Genomic DNA, 22,246 nt, shown 5'->3' with positions numbered 1-22,246 from the left:
CCACTTTACTGAGTTAGATCCTATATGTTGAAGTCATACTTGTGCGGATTTTCTCTGGGAGCTTTGTTTTTTTTTTTGATTGAAACATGCTTTTTTATTGAACAAAAAGAAAATATACACATGTAAAACATTTGTGACCAATTTCCAGTATGTTATTCAATATCTTAGTCAACTATCGCACAGCCACATCCCTTCATATTACAGACATATAGCCAGATTCGTATTTACACTACGCCGCCTAAAGTCAGAGAGGCAAGTACTGTATTCACAAAGCACTTGCCTCCTAACTTACAGCGGCGTAGCGTAAATGGGGCCGGCGTAAGCGCGCTAATTCAAATGAGGATGGGGGCGTGTTTTATGGAAATGATTGGTGACCCGACGTGATTGGCCTTTTTTACGAACGGCGCATGCGCCGTCCGTGTACATATCCCAGTGTGCATTGCTCCAAAGTACGCCGCAAAGACGTATTGGTATCGACGTAAATTACGTCCAGCCCCATTCACGGACGACTTACGCAAACGACGTAAAATTTTAAAATTTCGACGCGGGAACGACGGCCATACATAACATTGGCTATGCCACCTAGGGGGCAGCTTTATCTTTACGCGGCGTATCTCTTACAGAAACGGCGTATCTTTAATGCGACGGGCGCATGTACGTTCGTGAATCGGCGTATCTAGTCATTTACATATGTGAACTTATCTATATCTGGTTCTGGAAAAACTCCCAGAAGGCATGGCTTGGGGTGTAGTGCTAGGGAGGAGCCCATAGTGTCATGTAGAAACTGCACCACCTGTGTCAAGAATGCCTGGATCTTCGGGCATTACCACAGTAGGTGATAGAATGTACCCATGTCTTGATTGCACATTGGGCAATTAGTGGATTGACCTTGTTGATATCGAGAAATTCTTAGTGGTATGAGATATGATCCGTGCAGTATAGATCTGGCTCAAGCGATCCAAGAGTTTGGGTGAAACTAATTTGCAAGTTTCTAAGGCTTCGCTCCACTCCTTGTCCTCTGTGGACCCCAGCTCTACCTCCCATCTAGTCTTCAAGGCATAGGCTGGTGTGGATGCCTGGGGGATTGACAACATATTGTAAAATTGAGAGATCAGTTTTTGGGGTCAGGGTTTTCTATTGCTTCCATTAAGGGGTTATTGTCTAGGGAAAGATTGTCCAAAGGTAATTTTGTTCACTGGGAGCTATATAATGCTAGTTGGTTAAGCCTCTTGTGAGAGACATAGATGAAGCACATCGTAAGAGGGATCACATTTATTTGAAGAGTGGATTGCGTTTGTAATGATTTATTTATTAACTATTTGTTTTCAGCACTGTATTTTGTGTCGTTATTTATTTATTTGCTTATTAAAATGCTTGTAAAACAACAGCGCAGTCTTACACACGTGCCTCGATGCGCTAGCGGGATAAAAACAGAACAGAAAAGGGTCAGAAACTACATCGATCAAATAAATAACAATAAAGCAATAACAATCAACGAAAAAGAAGATATATAAAACATACAAAGTTAAAAATATAACATTTTAGAGCTATTAGAATGTTTAATATTTAAGTCACCCCGAAAGCCTGGATATATAGCCATGTTTTTAACAATCTCCTAAACTTTAGGAGATCATTCTCAAGTCTTATGTGAAAGGGCAAGGAGTTCCAGAACTGAGCTCCTTGAACTTCCAGGGTCCTCCCACCGCATTTGTTTTTGGCAAATTTGGTGATGTTCAACAAAGCCAAATTCTCAGACCGCAGCGATCAGGTAGGCACATGTCTGATGAATTTTTCTCTGAGATAGCCTGGTCCAAAACCATGGATGGCCTTATGCACAAGACACCCCGCCTTGAACTGAGCCCGTTGTGCCACGGGCAGTCAGTGCAAGGCCTGTAGGGATGGAGTGATGTGGTCGTACCGGCCCAAACCCGTAAGTAGCCTAGCAGCGGCATTCTGAACAAGCTGAAGCTTGTGCAAGATGTTCTTAGACACACCCATGTACAGGGCATTGCAGTAATCGAGTGGACTACCACCGACTATACACTTTTTTTAATATTTTTATATTGATATTTTGATATTTGATATTAATTGTGCAACTGTGTGACAAATGAGGTTTAATGATGAAAAATGTAAAGTTATGGACTTGGGGGATAAAAACATGCATGCCTCTTACATACTAGGAGAAAAACAGCTGGGGGAGTCAATGGTGGAGAAGGATCTGGGTGTTTTGATAGATCATAGGCTTAATAATAGCATGCAATGCCAAGCTGCAGTTTCCAAAGTGTGCAAAATCCTTTCTTGTGTTAAGAGAGGTATAGATTCCAGAGAGAGACAGCATTTTGCATCTGTACAAATGATTAGTAATACCCCATCTAGAATATGAAGTTTTGTTTTTGGCACCAGTTCATGTAAAGGATTTTGGGGAACTGGTGAAAGTGCAGAGAAGGGCAACCAAACTAATAAGAGGCATGGAGGAGCTCAGCTATGAGGAAAAATTTGCTGAACTAAATTCATTTTCTCTTGAGAAGAGGAGATTAAAGGGGGAGATGATCAACGATCAACATGTATAAATACTTAAGTGGTCTATATAGTGAACTTGATATTGAGTTAATGACTTTAGGGTCATCATAGAGGACAAGGGGGCACTCTACGTCTGAAGAAAAAGAGATTTACTCTCCAAATACAGAAATGCTTTTTCACAGTTGGAGCTGTGAAAATGTTGAATGGACTCCCTCAAGAGCTGGTTCTGGCTAGCTCAGTTTTAAATAGGTCTGGATTATTTCCTAGATACACATAATATAACAGTAAACTAATATGTATAGGTAAAGTTGATCCAAGGAATGTCTTATTGCCTCTTGGGGGACCTGAAAGGATTTTCCCTCCTGCTGGAGTAAATTGGATCATGTATATAGGATTATCTACTTTTTTTTCCCTTCAATTTTTTGAATTGGATGGACATGTTTTTTTTAAACCAGATTAACTATGTAACGTTGTAACTTTGAGGGTTATTTATAGACATACAGCAGAGGTGTTCTATTCATATTTTTGGGGGGATATATTAACAATATATTAGATTGTACACTCTGGGCCAGATCCACAAAAACCTGGCGTAACTTAAAAAATCCCATTTAAGTTACACTGCCTTAAAATTTCTACCTAAGTGCCCGATCCACAAAGCACTTACCTAGAAATTTCAGGCCGTGTAACTAAAATTCCGCCCGAGCAAGGCGTTCCTATTCAAATGGGGCGAGTCCCATTTAAATGAGGCGCGCACCCGCGCCGGCCGTACTGCGCATGCGCAAAGTTACGTTACGCCGAGTTTTGTGGATCGCGCCGGCTTAAAAAAGTTGCGTCGGGAAAAAAAAAAAAAATTGACAGCGTCGCTCGGCATGCATTCCTGAGGGAGAACTCCATGCCAATTTTCAAAGAAAAAAACGGCATGGGTTCACCCCCCAGGAGCATACCAGGCCCTTAGGTCTGGTATGGGTTGTAAGGAGACCCCCCTACACCGAAAAATCGACGTAGGGGGTCCCCCTACAATCCATACCAGACCCGTATCCAAAGCACGCTACCCGGCCGGTCAGGAAAGGAGTGGGGACGAGCGAGCGCCCCCCCCCCTCCTGAGCCGTGCCAGGCCGCATGCCCTCAACATGGGGGGGTTGGGTGCTCTGGGGCAGGGGGGTGCACTGCGGGCCCCCCCACCCCAGAACACCCTGTCCCCATGTTGATGAGGACAGGACCTCTTCCCGACAACCCTTGCCGTTGGTTGTCGGGGTCTGCGGGCGGGGGCTTATCGGAATCTGGGAGTCCCCTCAAATAAGGGGGCCCCCAGATACCGGCCCCCCACCCTAAGTGAATGGATATGGGGTACATTGTACCCCTATCCATTCACCTGTAGGCAAAAAGTAAAAGTTATTAAACACACAACACAAGGGTTTTTAAAATAATTTATTATTCTGCTCCGGAGGCCCCCCTGTCTTCTTTATTAGCTCTAATACCAGGGGGGGCTTCTTCTTCCGCTCTCCGGGGGTCTTCTCCGCTCTCCGGGGGGGGCTTCTTCTTCCGCTCTCCGGGGGGGGGGGGTTCTCCGCTCTCCGGGGGTCTTTTTCTCTCTTCGCCGCTCTCCGCTGTTGACTCGGCGAACCCCGGTTCTTCTGCAGATGTCCGGTGCCTTCTTCTTCAGCGCTGGCTGCCTGCTATCTTTGTGTGTTAGCTCAATTAGTAACATGCAGCCATCGCGGTCTTCTGTGACGTCAGGTTCTTCTTCTCCCTTCTTCCGATGTTGACTCGTCGCCTCTTGTCACTGTAATGATGGAAGCGCGCCTTGCATCCCATTTATATAGGCATCACCGTCCCATCATGCTCCGGCAGGTACCCACGTGGTGGGACCCCCTACGTCGATTTTTCGGCGTGGGGGGGTCTCCTTACAACCCATACCAGACCTAAGGGCCTGGTATGCTCCTGGGGGGGAACCCATGCCGGTTTTGTTTTTACAAATTGCCGTGGAGTTCTCCCTCGGGAATGCATACCAAATGCCGTCGCTTGAATGGGCTTTTACATGGTGTTACTAGTTTACACTTTGTAACACCAGCCCTAGTTTTACACTTGCAAACTAAAACTTACGGCGAAAAAACGAGGCTGAAAAGCTTTGTGGATCGCCTTAAGTGCTAATTTGCATACTAGAAGTGGCATTTCGACTCGAAATGCCCCCAGCGGCGGATGCGGTACTGCATCCTAAGATTCGGCAGTGTAATTCAATTGCACATGCCGGATCTTCTGCCTAACTTTGGAAAACTGCTTCTGTGGATCAGTTCCAAAGTTAGGACAAGGGATACGATGGAGTAACAGCAGTTACTCCGTCGTATCTTTTTTGTGGATCTGGCCCTATATTTTTTTGTTTTCCATAGCGTGTAAGGGTATATTTATTGAGATCTTAAATGGTGTTGACTTAAGTCTTCTAGGTGTTATGACCAGTGGGAGAGAGAAAGAGGGAAAACAAACCCTATCGAAAAGGCTAAAACAAGCTTACTAATAAAAAGGAACATAAAAGACAAACAAGAGCGAAAAATATGCCTATTATCCTGGGGTAAGTCCCTGGCCCATCAAAGCCCAAAAAATAGCAAGATTAGGGGCATAGTGCAGGGGAGCAACCCGGGTAACCTAATTAGGGGAGAGAGAAGACAATGGGGCATATGTGAGCTGGGCAAGCCTAACCCATATCATAAAGAGTACATTCCAGTCTATTCCCAGCATATTACAAATAATTATCACCAGCAGTCCTATGGACCCTACCTAATTCTATTTCCTTAATAGCAGGTTTCCCCAAATGGGTATTAACCACCTGGCGCCCAGAGGCTGTCATATTATGTCCTGGGCTTTGTGGTGGTATATCTGAATGATGCCTGCAGCTACAGGCATCATTCAGATATTCCCGTTTTCAGTCAGCGATTCCCTTCACCATAAGAATGATAATAGTGGCTGTTCCACCGATTGATCGTTCTTACGGGCGGCAAAAGGGGACATCCCCCTCCCGCCACCCTCCGGTGCTTCTCCTGACTCACAACTGCGATCGTTGAGTTCGAGACAGGATCTGCCAGCCCCAGATTGTGATAATAGAGATTTCCGGCAGACCAGACGGAGGCTGGGCGCAATGTTATGACATCACGCCCGGCTTCTGCATTTAAAAAAATGGCGCTGCTTCGGCTGTGAAGCAGTGATTTTTTTTTTTTTTTTTAAGCCTCCCAGCCTAATGGTGAGATGTGGCTTTTTTTGACCCCATATCTCACTGTAAAGAGGTCCTATCATGTCATATAATATTCCTATTACAAGGGATATTTACATTCCTTGTAATAGGAATAAAAGTGATCACATTGTGCAATTTTGAAGCATGACATGTTAGGTATCTATTTACTCTGCATAACTTCATCTTTCGCATTATGTAAAACAATTGGGCTAACGTTACTGTTTTCTTTTTTTTTTAAAGGGGTTGTAAAGGAATTTTTTTTTTCATAATAAGCATCCTTTACCTGCAGACATTCCTCTTTTCACTTCCTCATTGTTCGTTTTTGCTCAAAAGTTGTTCTATTTCTTCTCTGTTCTGTTCACTTCCTGCTTGTCTGATTGTTACTCACCACCGTGAAGGGAGGCTTTACTGCGGTGGTCAGTGACGTGCTCACCCCCTCCTGGGAACTACATCTGTGCGGCAGGACGCTCTCTACGTCTTAGAGACTTCAAGGAGGTGTGAATTACTGGGCGTGCCGCAATGCATACTGGGAAACGTAGTTCTTACATGAACGAGTGCCGCAAACCAGGAAGTGAATGAGAGAACAGAAACTAGAATGCCGGAGGTGATATAGATGAAGGAATTTAATAGGTATTTACACTAATCTGTCTGTCTACCTTGCAGACATTCATTTTAGGCAAAAAAAAATTCCTTTACAACTCCTTTAAGGCATGTTTTTTCCCCAAGAAAACGCGCTTGAAAAATTGCTGTGCAAACAGCGTGTGAGATAAAAAGTTGCAATGACCACCATTGTATTCTCCAGGGTCTCTGCTAAAAAACATATATATATATAGTGTTTGGGGGTTCTATGTAATTTTCTAGCAAAAAAAAAATATGATTATGACATGTAGGAGCAAAGTGTCAGGCCTCGTACACACGGCCGAGTTTTTCGGCAAAAACCAGCAAGAAGCTTGCTGGGTTTTTTTTTTTTTTGCCGAGGAAACCGGTCGTGTGTACACTTTTCAACGAGGAAACGCCAAGGATCTCGTCGGGCCAAAAAGAAAGCATGTCTTCTTTTTCCCCGACGGCAATGGGAAAAGTTGGCTCGCCGAAATCCTCGGTGGCTTCACAAGGAACTCGACGAGCAAAACGGTGTGTTTTGCCCGTCGAGTTTCACGGCCGTGTGTACGAGGCCTCAGAATTGGCCTGACCAGAAGTGGTTAATAATAACAGTCACTTTGCCTTTTGCCTTTCCGATTTCTATTTGAGACCATTTCAGGGATACCCCTAATATTCTTCCAGTGTCGGTTGATGAGTGGTAAATCTTTGCTCCAAAAGGGACTGTAACTCTGCAATTATGTCTATGTGGCATGCCATAGATGAGTTAGCTTGTTCCAACTCATTGACTCTTGATCTAGTGTGGTTAAGATCTAAACAGATGTCTAAGGCCTCGTACACACGATAGGTTAACAAGAGGACAACGCTCTGAAGGACCGTTGTCCTAGGTTAACCTATGAAGCTGACTGATGGTCCGTCGTGCCTACACACCATCAGTTAAAAAAACAATTGTGTCAGAACGCGGTGACGTAAAACACAACGACGTGCTGAAAAAAACGAAGTTCAATGCTTCCTAGCATGCGTCGACTTGATTCTGAGCATGCGTGGAATTTTAACCGATAGTTGTGCGTACTAACGATCGGTTTTGACCTATCGGTTACCAATCCATAGGATACATTTTAAAGCAAGTTGTCTATTTTTAACCTAAGGTTACATAACCTATGGGGCCTACACACGATTGGTTTGGACTGATAAAAAGGGTCCTTCAGACCGTTGTCCTCTGGTTAACCTATCGTGTGTACAAGGCCTAATTCCCCCCTAAAGGTCAACTCCAAAGGTTTGCTCTGGAGATCCATTTCTTGTTTTGTTGGCAGGAATTGCCTGCAGCTCTCTACTGTCAAGTATAACCATGTCAGTTACCTTGTCCCTGTCCAAACGCCATACCAAGAAGAGTGGAGGGCAATATATGAGCACTGAGGGAATTCAGTAGTATACACTAATAGGTTGTGTAGGGAGTTCTGAAACCACTAGATCTGGTTTCCCGCTAGTATCGTAACACTTTTAGTTACACTTTAAGCCACACCTACCTGGCTGGAGAGAGGTATTACTGGAGCCAGGATAGAAGAAAAGAACCTTGGGGAGATATGGAAGACCCACAGACTACCAGGGAGGGAGTCAGCCTGCACACAGCTACAAAAGATGATTCCCATGTGGCTTCCCTGCTGCGTGCCTCCTCACATGGAACACTGACTGCTTCATATAGCCAGCGGAGATGCCATTGTGGCCCTCCCCACATCTTATTCTATCCAACTCATCATATAAGAGAAAAGACTGATGTGTCTCATTACTCTAATCATAAATTCTCTCTAAATATTCTCTCTAAATATTTCTAGACCATATCAATTTTGAGCCATAGTGGTTCATTTGGTTTATTATTATCCCCACTATGGACTTGAGCTCCTCATATGCTCCTTTGAATGCAAAGAACTGAAGAAGGTATTTAAGAAATTTGCCTTTTCTTTGCTCCCAGTCACCCACTCTAGATTATTTTGTAAATAACCTACATGCTCAGACCTGACCTTTTTACTATTATTATATTTGAATAATTTTTGGGGGTTTGTCCTACTATCTTTTTCAATCTGTCATTCATTTTGAATTGAGACCTTCATTTCCTCTTTACATATTCTGTTGTACTCTTTGTAACAATTAAATGATGATAGTGTTCTTTCATTTTTATATTTTTTAAAAGCTCTTCTATTATTTATAGCTTTTTCAACTTTGGCTGTGAGTATTTGTATCCTTTTACACTTATTGCCCATGGGGATATATTTGCTGTGTCGCAAACAGTTGTTTTTTGAAGAATTACCAATTTCTGTTCATCAATGTCATTATTCTCTCCCAGTCTAAGCTTTGGAGAGAAGCCCTCAGCCCTGGAAAATTTGCTCTCTTAGGCTGCCGAAACGCCGTACGCCTGCTGCCTGAAAACAAGTCCCGGACCCTTTTTTTCAGGCGGCATTGGCGTTCGGGCATAGACATCAATGGAAATTATTTGTTAAAAAAAAAAAAAAGTAAACAAATCGCGGCAAAATACGCCGCATACGCGGTGTTACAATGTGAATGCAGCCTTAAAGTTAAACAATTTTATATTTCCAGTATGTGCTTGAAGACCAAGCCTTTCCTGGCACTTTTTGTTTACACGTTTAAATCAGTATTTTTTGCTAGAAAATGACTTATAACCCCCAAACATTATACATTCTGCATGGGAGGCTTTTTTTGTATGTCCATCCCCTACCAATTGATCATCCCAAAGAAGATGTTGTGTCTGTAGCAAGCGCAGATTTAGGCGTGACACCCGTTATTGTTGTCCCTCCTGTCCTGACCAACCTGGTCTCTGCATCGGTGTTTCGAATGCTACCACACACTAGTGGAGTATTAGCGTAGGGTACAGCACTGCACAGACTAATGCCGTGTACACACGATCGGTTAAACCGATGAGAATGGTCTGATGGACCGTTTTCATCGGTCAAAACCGATCGTGTGTGGGCGCTATCGGTTAGTTAGCCAACGGTTAAAAAAAGGCAACTTTTTTATTCTTAACCGATAGGACAAAACCGATCGTTAGTAGGCACGATCATCGGTTAAAAGTCCACGCATGCTCAGAATCAAGTTGACGCATGCTTGAAAGCATTGAACTTTGTCCTTTTCAGCACACCGTTGTGTTTTACGTCACCGCGTTCTGACACGATCATTTTTTTAACCGATGGTGTGTAGGTGCGACGGACCATCAGTCAGCTTCATCGGTTAACCCGATGAAAACGGTCCATCGGTCCGTTCTCATCAGATGGACTGATTGTGTGTACGCGGAATAAGACACACTTACACAGGGTCTCCAAAGATGCCATTGCATTTTTAGAGACCCAAACCTGGAACCGTGTGAAAATAATGTTGAAAAAAATATATTTAAAATAAAAAAACATAAATAGTTGTTGTTTTATTCTTTCTCTATTCTCTCTCTATTGTTCTGCTCTGTTTTACTGTATTTTTTAACTCCAATGTTTTATTGTTACTATGTTTTATCATGTTTGATTTTCAGGTATGTAATTATTTTATACTTTTATTGTTTACTGTGTTTTATTGTTAACCATTATTTTATTTTTAGGTACGCCATTCTGCTGCAGCATTGATTTATCTATCTTGACAGCAACAGCCTTTGCTCTAACAATACATAAATCAGCGACTCCAGCACTGTAGGAGGTGATGTCACCACCACAGTAAAAAAAAAATGGTGTATGCCCAGCATTAGAAGTGGGTGAATGCAGGGCGGTATTCTAATAGTGGCCATACCCACCGATCAATCTCTTTTTTCATGCAGCCCACAATCTGCATTAAAAAAAGAACATTACAATATATGCCCAACAAGGACCAGCAATGTACTGGTATGTTGCTGGACTTTGAGTGTTTATATCAGAATGATGCCTGCAGGTTTAGGTATCATTTTGGTATCATTATTTTCAGCCAGTGGTCAGCTTTCATGTAAAAGCAATCCTAGTGGCTAATTAGCCGCTTGACTGATTTTACAAGCAGTGGGAGGGAACAGAGGGAACACCTCCCCCCACCGCAACTTCCATGGTTTTCTCTGGCTCTGCTGTCCCACCAGGGAACCTGAGAATGCAGCTGGGGGTACTGCCAGCTGACCATAGAGCTGATCGAATACCAGAATGGCTCCAATCATCTCTATAGCCTAGGAAAATGGAAGCTACGAGCATTTCACGACTTCGGTTTCACCAGATATAATCAGTGCCATTGGGAAATTGGGAAAGCATCTTATCACACCAATATTGGAGTAGTCATATGCTTTGAGGGCAAAGGAGAGATCTAGAGTCTAATACAAATAAAAAAAGAGTACCTGTCACTACCTATTGCTATCATAGGGGATATTTACATTCCCTGTGATAACAATAAAAATGATTACAAAAAAAGGAACAGCGTAAAAATAAAATAAAAAAGCAAAGTAAATAATAATAATAATAAAAAAAGCACCCCTGCCCCCCGTGCTTGCTTGCAATGGTGAACGCAAGCGTCGGTCCTGTGTCATATGTAAACAGCAATTGCATCACGCATGTGCGGTATCACTGCAAACGTCAGATCGAGGGCAGTAATTTCAGCAGTAGACATCCTATGTAAATCTAAAGTGGTAACCTGTAAAGGCTTTTGAAGGCTTTTAAAAATGTATGTAGTTTGACGCCGCTGCCCGGTTGTGCGCAATTTTAAAGCATGTCATCTTTTATAGTTTAGGAAAATATTTGGAAACAACTGCGCTAGGGTAAGAGATTGGGATTAACCTCCCTGGCGGTATGATTCTTTCAGAAAAAACATGCTAAAAGCGGTACCATTATTTGCAAGGAAATTTGGCGTTTTATATTGTAGGTCTGTAATTTTTAGAAATAACTCACTTAAATCTGACCAAACAAGATTCTAATAGGCATCCCGTGTATTACATTTTTTTAAAAACAAAATTATAAATTATAATATAATAAATAATTATAAATAATTATAACAAATAATAATATAATTATAATAAAAATTATTCAATAATGTAATCAAATCAAAATCACTGAAATTTGCTCAGTTGCAGAATTGTCGCTGTCATTACTTTTATTTTTTTATGACGAATTTCCCCACAAATCGCTATCGCACAATTCTGCAAGTGATTATAATTTATTATCGCTGTTTTTTAGCTGATCTAAAACTATTTTTGACATAAAGGGACACTTTTGGTTGCTATGGACAATCTACAGTTTGCAGGGAGAAAAAAAGGTTTTTATTATATAAAATGACATGCAGGACACTGGGCAGACCACTAGGGACAGGGGGGGGTGTGTTTTTTTTACATACAGTACTGTAATCTATAAGATTACAGTATACTGTGTGTATAGTGTTTGTTTACGTTTTTGAATTTGGCGCCGTTCTCCGTCCCCGTGCGTCGTAACGTCGCAGGGAACGGAGATCGGCGTCACACGGAGGCACTATGTGAATCGAGCGAGGTCCCGCTCGCTCACACAGCGCGGTGGCATCGCTGGATCCAGGGACAAGGTAAGTAAAAAGTGCCTGTGGATCTAGCGAGGCAAGCCCGTGACTGACACGGGGTTACCGATAGTAGCAAGAAAATCTAACCCCGTGTCAGTCTCGGGAAGACCGCCAGGGAGGTTAATAAGCAGCAATTAGATTGTGTATAAACAAAGAAATAACGAATAAAAAGAATAATTGCGCTAAACCCAGATGTGCACTTGTGTTTAAACTTGTGAGCAAGTGCATGTGCAAAACCATTGAATCTATATGATATATGATTCAATGGAGTCAGGGGGCCGTGATTGCCTACCCTGCTAGCAATGGTGTATATGAACCCAGTGATCAATAACACAAATGATAATAAACCATAACTCCAATGATTGTTGAAATGGAAAATAACAAAATTAGTGATATAAAGTCCATAAAGTCCAAAATTAAATTTTAGAAAGTAAGTGGTAAATCCATATGACAAATGAAGACACCCGTGAAGATTCCAGGAATGTTGTAATTTAAGCACCAAACGTGAATCCTCCACCAATCATGCAGCTGCTTACCAGAAATCTGGGTCCTGCCGGACCACTATCAACATATCTCTCAACCAGAGATTTTGTAAGGCAGTAGTGAATCCTCCACTTGTACTAGAACCAATCCGTACTCAACGATGGATATAGAAGACAACAAGACAGAGCTCCACATGGCATAAAATCCGGGTGATTTATTTAAAACAGCAGTAAACATATGTACATACAACTCACATTTAAGTTGAATAAAACCAGCATTTGGCCTGTAACGCCGGCCGGACGTATCCAGGAACAAAAAAGCCACTCGTTTGGAGAAATGAAGGGGATGGCGTCCACACGTCACTCACTCCACCCGACGCGTTTCGTGACAAGATCACTTCGTCTCGGGGTACGAGTGGCGTGGGACGCCACCCCTTTTTATAGGAATACAATATTAATCGATTAATCAAACAATTTCACTAACCAAGCCTCGCTCCGGGATCCACACGCACAGCGGAAGTGTGTTGATCTACATCCGGATCACTAAGTTCACCGGAAGTCATTACCCATAGGTTGCCCAGTGGCTCCGCCTAAGTGGGCGGACACTTGCGGTGTATGTGATGTCCACCGCAGCGGGGCATGGCAGGAACACCCAAGGGGCGGGACTGTAATGTCACTGCTCAGAGTTTAATATAATAAAAACAGTATAGCTCGACACACTGAATGGTAGAATATCGAATGCTGCACGTGATCGCAATATACGCGCCACTGAACAGCATCGAAATCACCACCCAGCCGAAGAACCGCATATAAAAAACTAATTAAATTTAAAATAGATTTTAGGTACTAGACTACATCGTGACGTTGTAAACCAAACCTCACCATGAGTCATTCGCGCATGCGCCCATCCAATCACCTCCAAGTGATTGCGCTCCACACAGAGCGGCTCATGATGATGACCTAGCACGGAGGAATACCTCCCATCCCTCTGGGATAATAACAAAATGGCCTAACAGCATAAAGTGTAAGGCTGCTGGCGATTTGATCTGGCAGCACTGGATATAAACTTAGCGCGTCGGTCCTTGAGCTAAAAATACAACCCATGTCTGATTGACGTGATATAGAGTGACTTAATTCAATCATGTTAAGATTTACCTATATATATGAATATAAATTTTAAATGAATTCATTAATGAAAATTAGATCATTTCTTGTTGTGTAAGTGACCACACTAAATAAATAATTATAAATAAAAATTATGAAAAAAAAAATTTTATGAAAATTAGATCAACTCTGTTATGTGAGTAACCACACTGACCAAAATAATTATAAATAAATAATTATAAATAAATTAATAGGTGAAAATTAGATCTTATTCTATTATGTGGGAGACCACACTAAACAGAGTCCCATATATTGGTACACGATTAGTAATTGGATCTCAGTGAATGCACGCTTAGTCCCCAGTGTGGGGGTGTTCAGGTAGTGAAACCAAAACTTAAAAGAATAAGTAAAATTAATTATGTGAATTAAAAGTAAACAATTTATAATCAATATAGATCTTAGGCAAACTTGCCCCAACACTTTGAAATTTATCTCCAACAGCACATCCAAGACTAGTTAATTGTCTCATCTGTATAGACAGTCTGATTGTCTTCAGAAAAATGAAAAATTATTATGAACTATAAATTAAGCATTATTTATAAAAGCATTAATGTCGGTGTCCACGTTGAGGCCATAGGGGAGGTATGTCCTCAATCTATGGATCCATGCCATTTCTGTTTTAGAGATTTCTCTAATTAGAGAACTTCCCCTCCAGTTCGGCTTATATTTGTCAATGCCCACAAACAAAGTTCCTTCGGGGTTTCTATGATGAACCAAGTCGTAATGTCTTGAAACCGAATGGTTTGGAAAGCCACTTCTTATCTTGGCTATATGCTCGTTCAATCTAATTTTAAGTTCTCTTTTAGTCCTCCCCACGTACTGTAACCCACATGGGCATTGGAGCAAATAAATCACCCCTTTACTAGAGCAGGTGATAAATGGTTTTACTTCATGGGTTCGTCCAGTGCTGGTGGAGGAAAAATGAGAGATCTTACGATCTTGGCATTTATTTAGGAGGCACACTTGGCAGTTCTTACACCTGTGGTAACCAGTAAGGTTTTGCCAAAAGACTCGTGTTTCTTTAGGAGGGTCCTGTACACTTGGGGCCACACTGGCTCCCAAGGATGAGGCTCCTCGGAATACCACGGATGGTCTCACTGGCAACACAGGTGCAAGCACAAGATCGCTTTGCAGTATATGCCAGTGCTTCCTAATTAAATGTTTAACATTTCGATGTTGTACTGAAAAGGTAGTTATGAATGGCAGAGAAAAGGTATTCCTCTCTTGTTTGGTTTGAACCTTTAACAAGGATTCCCTGTTCATATCACGGGCAGATTGTACCGCCTGATCCAGTGTCAAGGGATCATAACCCTTCTCGAGGAACTTTTTTGATAGAACAGCGGCCTGAGTATCAAAAGCTTCAACGTCTGTGCAATTGCGTCTGATCCTGGTATACTGTCCTTGGGGGACTGCCTTCAACCATGGACCATAATGGCAACTGTCCAAAGGAATGAACGAGTTCCAAACAGTCGGTTTAAAAAATGTACTGGTGACAAACTTATCACCCACTATGCCAATGTTCAAATCCAAAAAATTTACCAGAGTCTGACTTGCAGAAAAGGTAAATCTAATGCCTCTAGTGTTATTATTGAGGGAACTCATGAACAGATCTAAGTCATCTCTCTCTCCATCCCATAGGAGGAGGACATCGTCGATATACCTAACCCAAAGTATTACCTCAGGCTTTCGGCAATCATCGACGACGTCCTCCTCCCACTTGGCCATGAAGAGATTTGCCAGGCTGGGGGCATATTTGGCCCCCATGGCCACTCCTCGATCCTGGCGAAAAAAACAATTATCGAACCAAAAATAGTTGTGACTCGCTGCAAAATGAAGCAGGGTCATGATGAACTCGATCTGTTCTGAGGCTAGAGTTGAGTCTCTGGTCAGATAAAATCTCACAGCCTCAAGGCCCAGATCGTGGGGAATTATGGTGTAGAGGGATGTCACATCAGCTGTGACCATCCACACACCTTCCCTAGGGGATAGTCCCGACAGCAGATTGATCACCTGCTTCGTATCTCCAATAAAGGAGGGTATATTGCGCACCAGAGGCTGCAAATAAAAATCAATGTACTTACCCACCCGGGACGTGATGGAATCAATCCCACTAACAATAGGACCTCCCGTTGGGCAAGTTTGATCCTTATGGATTTTTGGGAGATAGTATATTACCGGTGTGCGGGGAGCCACCGGCACCAGAAATAGACTCTCCTTTTTATTTAAAATCCCTTTCTGGAGGCCCTGGTCTACTATGACCTCCAGGTCGCGTTTGTATTTGACGACTGGGTCACGGTTTAAAGGGGTGTAGGTGGCATCGTCGTCCATGATGCGATGCATCTCTGCAACATAATCGCATCTGTCTAGGACGACGATGCCACCTCCCTTATCAGCCGGTCTGATGACAAGTGATTTGTTGGAACACAACGAATCTAGTCCTGTCTCAAGAGCTTTGTTCAATCTAGCCTTCTTAATCTTCATTTTATCCAAGTCCTTAAGTACAACGTCCCTAAAGACCCTAATGCTAGCTGGTAGGGTCCCGGGATTGAACAAAGAAGCATTGGACAAATTAGAATGCCTATATTCTGAAACACACTGAGGCCCTTCGTCAATAGGATTCGTTAAGAAATGTCTCTTAATACTCAATTTTCTAGAGAACTTATGAACATCCATAAAGGTTTGAAATTTGCTCAGATTTCTCGGAGGTGCAAACTTCAAACCCTTATCTAACAACTCTTTTTCAGAATCTGTGAGTGTTTGTTGGCTTAAGTTGTAAATGCCTACACCTACACTCTTCTTCTCTTTGGATGCTTGGGCTCTCCTCCCCCCTCTGGTCCCTCTCTTGGTTCTGTAGGCCATGCTGGGCCGTGATGGCTCCTGGGAAAACCCCAATTGTAGGGAGAGCGAGATGGAGGAGGCCCTTGTATGTTTTCGGGTCTAAAATTCCCATAGCCCCTATCCAGTGACCCAAAACCGGGTGGGGGAAAGAATCTTTCCCAGTTACTATATGGAGCATCCCTGGGTCCAAGCCCATAGGGCCCCATAGGATCTAATAGAGGGAAGAAACGATTCTGAGTTGGAATATTAAAGTCATAGATACCATCTCTCCTGTTTTGAGGGTTAAATTCCCTTTGTGTGGAATTTCTAAACGAGGTTGTCTGGTCTCGACCTACTGGAGAGTCAGTCCTGTAATGTTGAAATTGAGGCTCTGATCTATGACTTTTAGATTTCTGTCGACCTCTAATAGGGGTATTAGACTGAGCCGTATCTTTTTTAGAGTTTTTAACCTTAACCCTAGGTTTCTGTTGAACCTGGGAAGATGTTGAAGTACTAGGTTGGTCCACCTTGTTAGTTGAAACCAATGTGCGCTGTGAGGGCACAGGGAGGGCACCAGAGATTTGTGGAGTTGTATCCATTGTCTCTCTGTCTTCCGCTTCTAAGGCAATTTTTTTCTGCCATTTGAATACCAACCTTGACTTATAATCCTCTAAGTCGCGGTTGTATTTCTTTTTCTTCTTCACTTTTTGGTCTTTATCCTCTTTTTCGAGATTTTTTTGGAGGTTGGCGGAGTAATCCTGATATTCCTCCTCCTTTTTGTGGGGAATCAATGATTCCTTAACCAACTTAATCTCGGAGTCTAGCTTGATCAGTTTGTCTCTCTTCCTCTCCGCTAGAAAGCGCAAGAAGGAAGTGCCAGCATCATTGAAATATTTGGCCCAACCGATCAAATCAGACTCATCTGTCTGGGGACTGACCTCCAACCGTAGGCTCCTAGGAACCATCCCACTCTTGACATAAGTCTCCAAAAAAACTATGTCCCACTGGGTATGTATTTCTGCTCTCATGAGATTTTTCAATCTCATGAAGAGCCCACTTACTTCGGAAGTGGTGGGTATTGGGGTGGAATCAAACACCCCCACTGTATTGACTACCCTGTTTGAGCGGAAGTCAAAAATATCCATGGTGACCCTATAAAGATCACCAAACCAAGCTGCAATTGAAGGTATATACAGATAATAAAGGAAAATATTTGGAAACAACTGCACTAGGGTAAGAGATTGGGATTAATAAGCAGCAATTAGATTGTGTATAAACAAAGAAATAACGAATAAAAAGAATAATTGCGCTAAACCCAGATGTGCACTTGTGTTTAAACTTGTGAGCAAGTGCATGTGCAAAACCATTGAATCTATATGATATATGATTCAATGGAGTCAGGGGGCCGTGATTGCCTACCCTGCTAGCAATGGTGTATATGAACCCAGTGATCAATAACACAAATGATAATAAACCATAACTCCAATGATTGTTGAAATGGAAAATAACAAAATTAGTGATATAAAGTCCATAAAGTCCAAAATTAAATTTTAGAAAGTAAGTGGTAAATCCATATGACAAATGAAGACACCCGTGAAGATTCCAGGAATGTTGTAATTTAAGCACCAAACGTGAATCCTCCACCAATCATGCAGCTGCTTACCAGAAATCTGGGTCCTGCCGGACCACTATCAACATATCTCTCAACCAGAGATTTTGTAAGGCAGTAGTGAATCCTCCACTTGTACTAGAACCAATCCGTACTCAACGATGGATATAGAAGACAACAAGACAGAGCTCCACATGGCATAAAATCCGGGTGATTTATTTAAAACAGCAGTAAACATATGTACATACAACTCACATTTAAGTTGAATAAAACCAGCATTTGGCCCGTAACGCTGGCCGGACGTATCCAGGAACAAAAAAGCCACACGTTTGGAGAAATGAAGGGGATGGCGTCCACACGTCACTCACTCCACCCGATGCGTTTCGTGACAAGATCACTTCGTCTCGGGGTACGAGTGGCGTGGGACGCCACCCCTTTTTATAGGAATACAATATTAATCGGTTAATCAAACAATTTCACTAACCAAGCCTCGCTCCGGGATCCACACGCACACCGGTAGTGTGTTGATCTACATCCGGATCACTAAGTTCACCGGAAGTTATTACCCATAGGTTGCCCAGTGGCTCCGCCTAAGTGGGCGGACACTTGCGGTGTATGTGATGTCCACCGCAGCGGGGCATGGCAGGAACACCCAAGGGGCGGGACTGTAATGTCACTGCTCAGAGTTTAATATAATAAAAACAGTATAGCTCGACACACTGAATGGTAGAATATCGAATGCTGCACGTGATCGCAATATACGCGCCACTGAACAGCATCGAAATCACCACCCAGCCGAAGAACCGCATATAAAAAACAAATTAAATTTAAAATAGATTTTAGGTACTAGACTACATCGTGACGTTGTAAACCAAACCTCACCATGAGTCATTCACGCATGCGCCCATCCAATCACCTCCAAGTGATTGCGCTCCACACAGAGCGGCTCATGATGATGACCTAGCACGGAGGAATACCTCCCATCCCTCTGGGATAATAACAAAATGGCCTAACAGCATAAAGTGTAAGGCTGCTGGCGATTAGATCTGGTAGCACTGGATATAAACTTAGCGCGTCGGTACATGTCCTTGAGCTAAAAATACAACCCATGTCTGATTGACGTGATATAGAGTGACTTAATTCAATCATGTTAAGATTTACCTATATATATGAATATAAATTTTAAATGAATTCATTAATGAAAATTAGATCATTTCTTGTTGTGTAAGTGACCACACTAAATAAATAATTATAAATAAAAATTATGAAAAAAATTTTTTTATGAAAATTAGATCAACTCTGTTATGTGAGTAACCACACTGACCAAAATAATTATAAATACATAATTATAAATAAATTAATAGGTGAAAATTAGATCTTATTCTATTATGTGGGAGACCACACTAAACAGAGTGGTCTCCCAAGGACAGTATACCAGGATCAGACGCAATTGCACAGACGTTGAAGCTTTTGATACTCAGGCCGCTGTTCTATCAAAAAAGTTCCTCGAGAAGGGTTATGATCCCTTGACACTGGATCAGGCGGTACAATGAATAGTGTTGCTCACGAATATTCGCATTGCGAATATTCGACTCGAATATAGCATATTCGAGAAATCGCGCTATATTTCGAAATTCGCGGTGAATATTCGCAATTCCGAATATTCGATTTTTTACAATTTTTTTTTTAAAACAGATCACATCCTAGATATCTCCATCGACGTCTAAAAGCATTGCTGGTATCATTAGAGACCCTGGGCCGAGTAGCTGAAGCGTTCATTGAATTTTCCAGAAAGATCGCAATGCGATTATTCGGCAAACGCAATATCGCGCGATTACTTTCCTCACCCCGATCTTCCGCATCAGAGCGATTTTTACAGTTTCATTTTTAAAACAGATCACATCCTAGTGATCTCCATAGACGTCTAAAAGCATTGCTGGTATGATTAGAGCCATTGGGCCGAGTAGCTGAAGCGATCATTTTATATTGCCGAATATTCGCAATGCGAATATTCGGCAATAGGAATATTGCGCGATTATTTGCTCCGCCCTTTTGCATCAGAGCCAATCAGAGTTCTCCTTCCACACTCGTCAGAGGTTAGCAACCAATAGGAACCTGCCTGCATGGACATTATATAAGCTCACTCCCAGCACCATTTCATTGCAGATTCAGAAGCTGGCTATAGAGTGTGGAGGCTGTTTCTGTGTTCCTGTTTTCCTGTGTCTTTGTTCCTGATTGATTTAGATCATCACCAGCATTGCTATTTAGTGATTCCAGTGGATCTTTTCCAGTATATCAACTGCTTTTTTCAAAGCAATAGACCCAAGAGCTTTTTTCAAAGCTACGTTTTGTGCTGTTTTGTGCTGTTTTGTTCATTTGTGTTACTGTTTGATCCTGCAATCCTCGCTGTTCAGTGATATTTGCTAGAGATTTCAGAACACATTTTGCTGAGCTTTCTAAAAGAGCTTTTCTAAAAGCTAAGTTTTGTTCATCTTGTGTTACTGTTAGATCTTGCAGGTTCGCTGTTCAGTGATATTTGCTAGGCATCTCAGTTCACATTTTGTTTAGTTTTTCCTAAAGAGCTTTTCTAAAAGCTAAGTTTTGTGTTCAGTTTAGTTAAATTTTGTGTAGTAAGTGTACACACTGTTAGTGTACATTTATTTCATCTAGCTTAGCTTAGTGTGTGTTTAGTGTCTGTGTTTTGTGTTTAAAAAAAAAAAAAAAAAAAAAAAAAAGTTAGTGTTTGTTTAGTGCTTTTTTTTCTTTCTTTAATTTTGTAGTCCTTGTCTTTGGTGTACTACTTTTCTTATAGTTTAGTAGCTGTCTGTGTACGTCTTTGTCTGCGTGCCTGTCTTGTAAAAAATACACAAAAACACATTTTGTTCACATTTCCCCCCCCAATAAAGTTTACCCCCCCACACACATATCAGCAATAATGAGCGGCATCCGTGGCCGTGGCAGCAGGGGTAGGGGAGTTACTCCCAGTGCTGGATCGCTGCCAGCACGGGGTACCTCTCGTGCCCCTACTAGTGGTAGAGGATCGGGTGCAAGGGGAGTACGCCTGATCCGGGAGTTCTTCCCATCGGGCAGCCGCCCGATATTGCCATCTCAGGCTGAAGTAGTGGTGGACTACATGGGGCACAGCAGTGCCACTGAGTCGTCGGTACCGACTCACAGTAGTACCACCATTACTCCGGTGCCTGTAGTACGCCCCCTCAGCCCCCAAGAGTCCAGCATCTTACTGTTCGACAGCGACAGTGAGAGGGATCTCTTGGGGGAGACCATGCATCAGGCAGACCTCCAGCTCTGTCCTGATGGTCAGGACCTTTTTGAAGGGATGGATGAGGAGGATGGGATACCTGCTGGCAGTATCCCAGAGACATCCCTTCAAACTGGTGCTGCTGTTTTGGTGCAGGAAACAGCAGCACCTAGTCAGACCCAGGCGTGGGTGAGGGGACAGCGGAGCCAGGCTAGAGGCTCCATGTCAGTTGGTTCCCTCAGACCAACACATTTCAGCCCTTGGTCTGACATCTCTGGGGGCGAAGAGGGTGACCCATCATGGTTGCCATCTGACGCGTCGGCTCACTACGTCAGTGACGACGGGGAAGGTAGGCACCCTGGTGAAACGGTGCGCCAGGTCACCACCAGGGAGACCATCGTCAGGGTCTCCACTGGTGATGGCAGCAGGAGGTGTCAGGAGGAGGAGCAGCAGCAGCAGCAGCAGCAGCAGGCAGCTCCACCTGTGCGCACCGAGTCCCAGCAGGTGCAAGTAAGCGTCACCCCATCTGACAGGAGGGCAGTGCTGAAGTCACCTGTCTGGAATTACTTTACCCTGGTGGCAGACAACCCTACCGTGGCCATCTGCCGGATTTGTAAAGTGAGGGTGAAGAGAGGGAAGTGTTTGGCTCGGGTGGGTACCACAGCCCTGAACCAGCACCTGAGGATAAACCACTGGGCGGTGTATGACGAGATGAAGCGTGGTGGTGGTAGCAGCGCCACCACCACAAGTGAGCAGGGTACAGCAGCCCCTGCCACATCTTCATCTCTTTCCAGCAGGTCATGCCCCCCCGCTCCCTCTAGTAGAGGTACTGGTACCGGCAGCCAGACCTCTACTTCCACAGCACCCTCCACGTCTGTGTCCCGCACTGCCGTCCGGCGCCAGGTGTCGATTTCAGACGCCTTTGACCGCACCACTCCCTTCCCCCCTGGAGACCGACGTGTGCGTTCCCTCAATGGGCTCCTGGCAAGGGTTATTGCCCAACATCTGCTGCCCTTCAACATAGTTGACAGCAACCCCTTCAGGCAGAT

This window comes from Rana temporaria, chromosome 8 (genome assembly GCF_905171775.1).
Source record: "Rana temporaria chromosome 8, aRanTem1.1, whole genome shotgun sequence".
In the NCBI taxonomy this organism is placed as follows: Eukaryota; Metazoa; Chordata; class Amphibia; order Anura; family Ranidae; genus Rana; species Rana temporaria.
The sequence above is the reverse complement of the archived record's forward strand: the minus strand, read 5'-3'. Positions refer to the sequence as shown.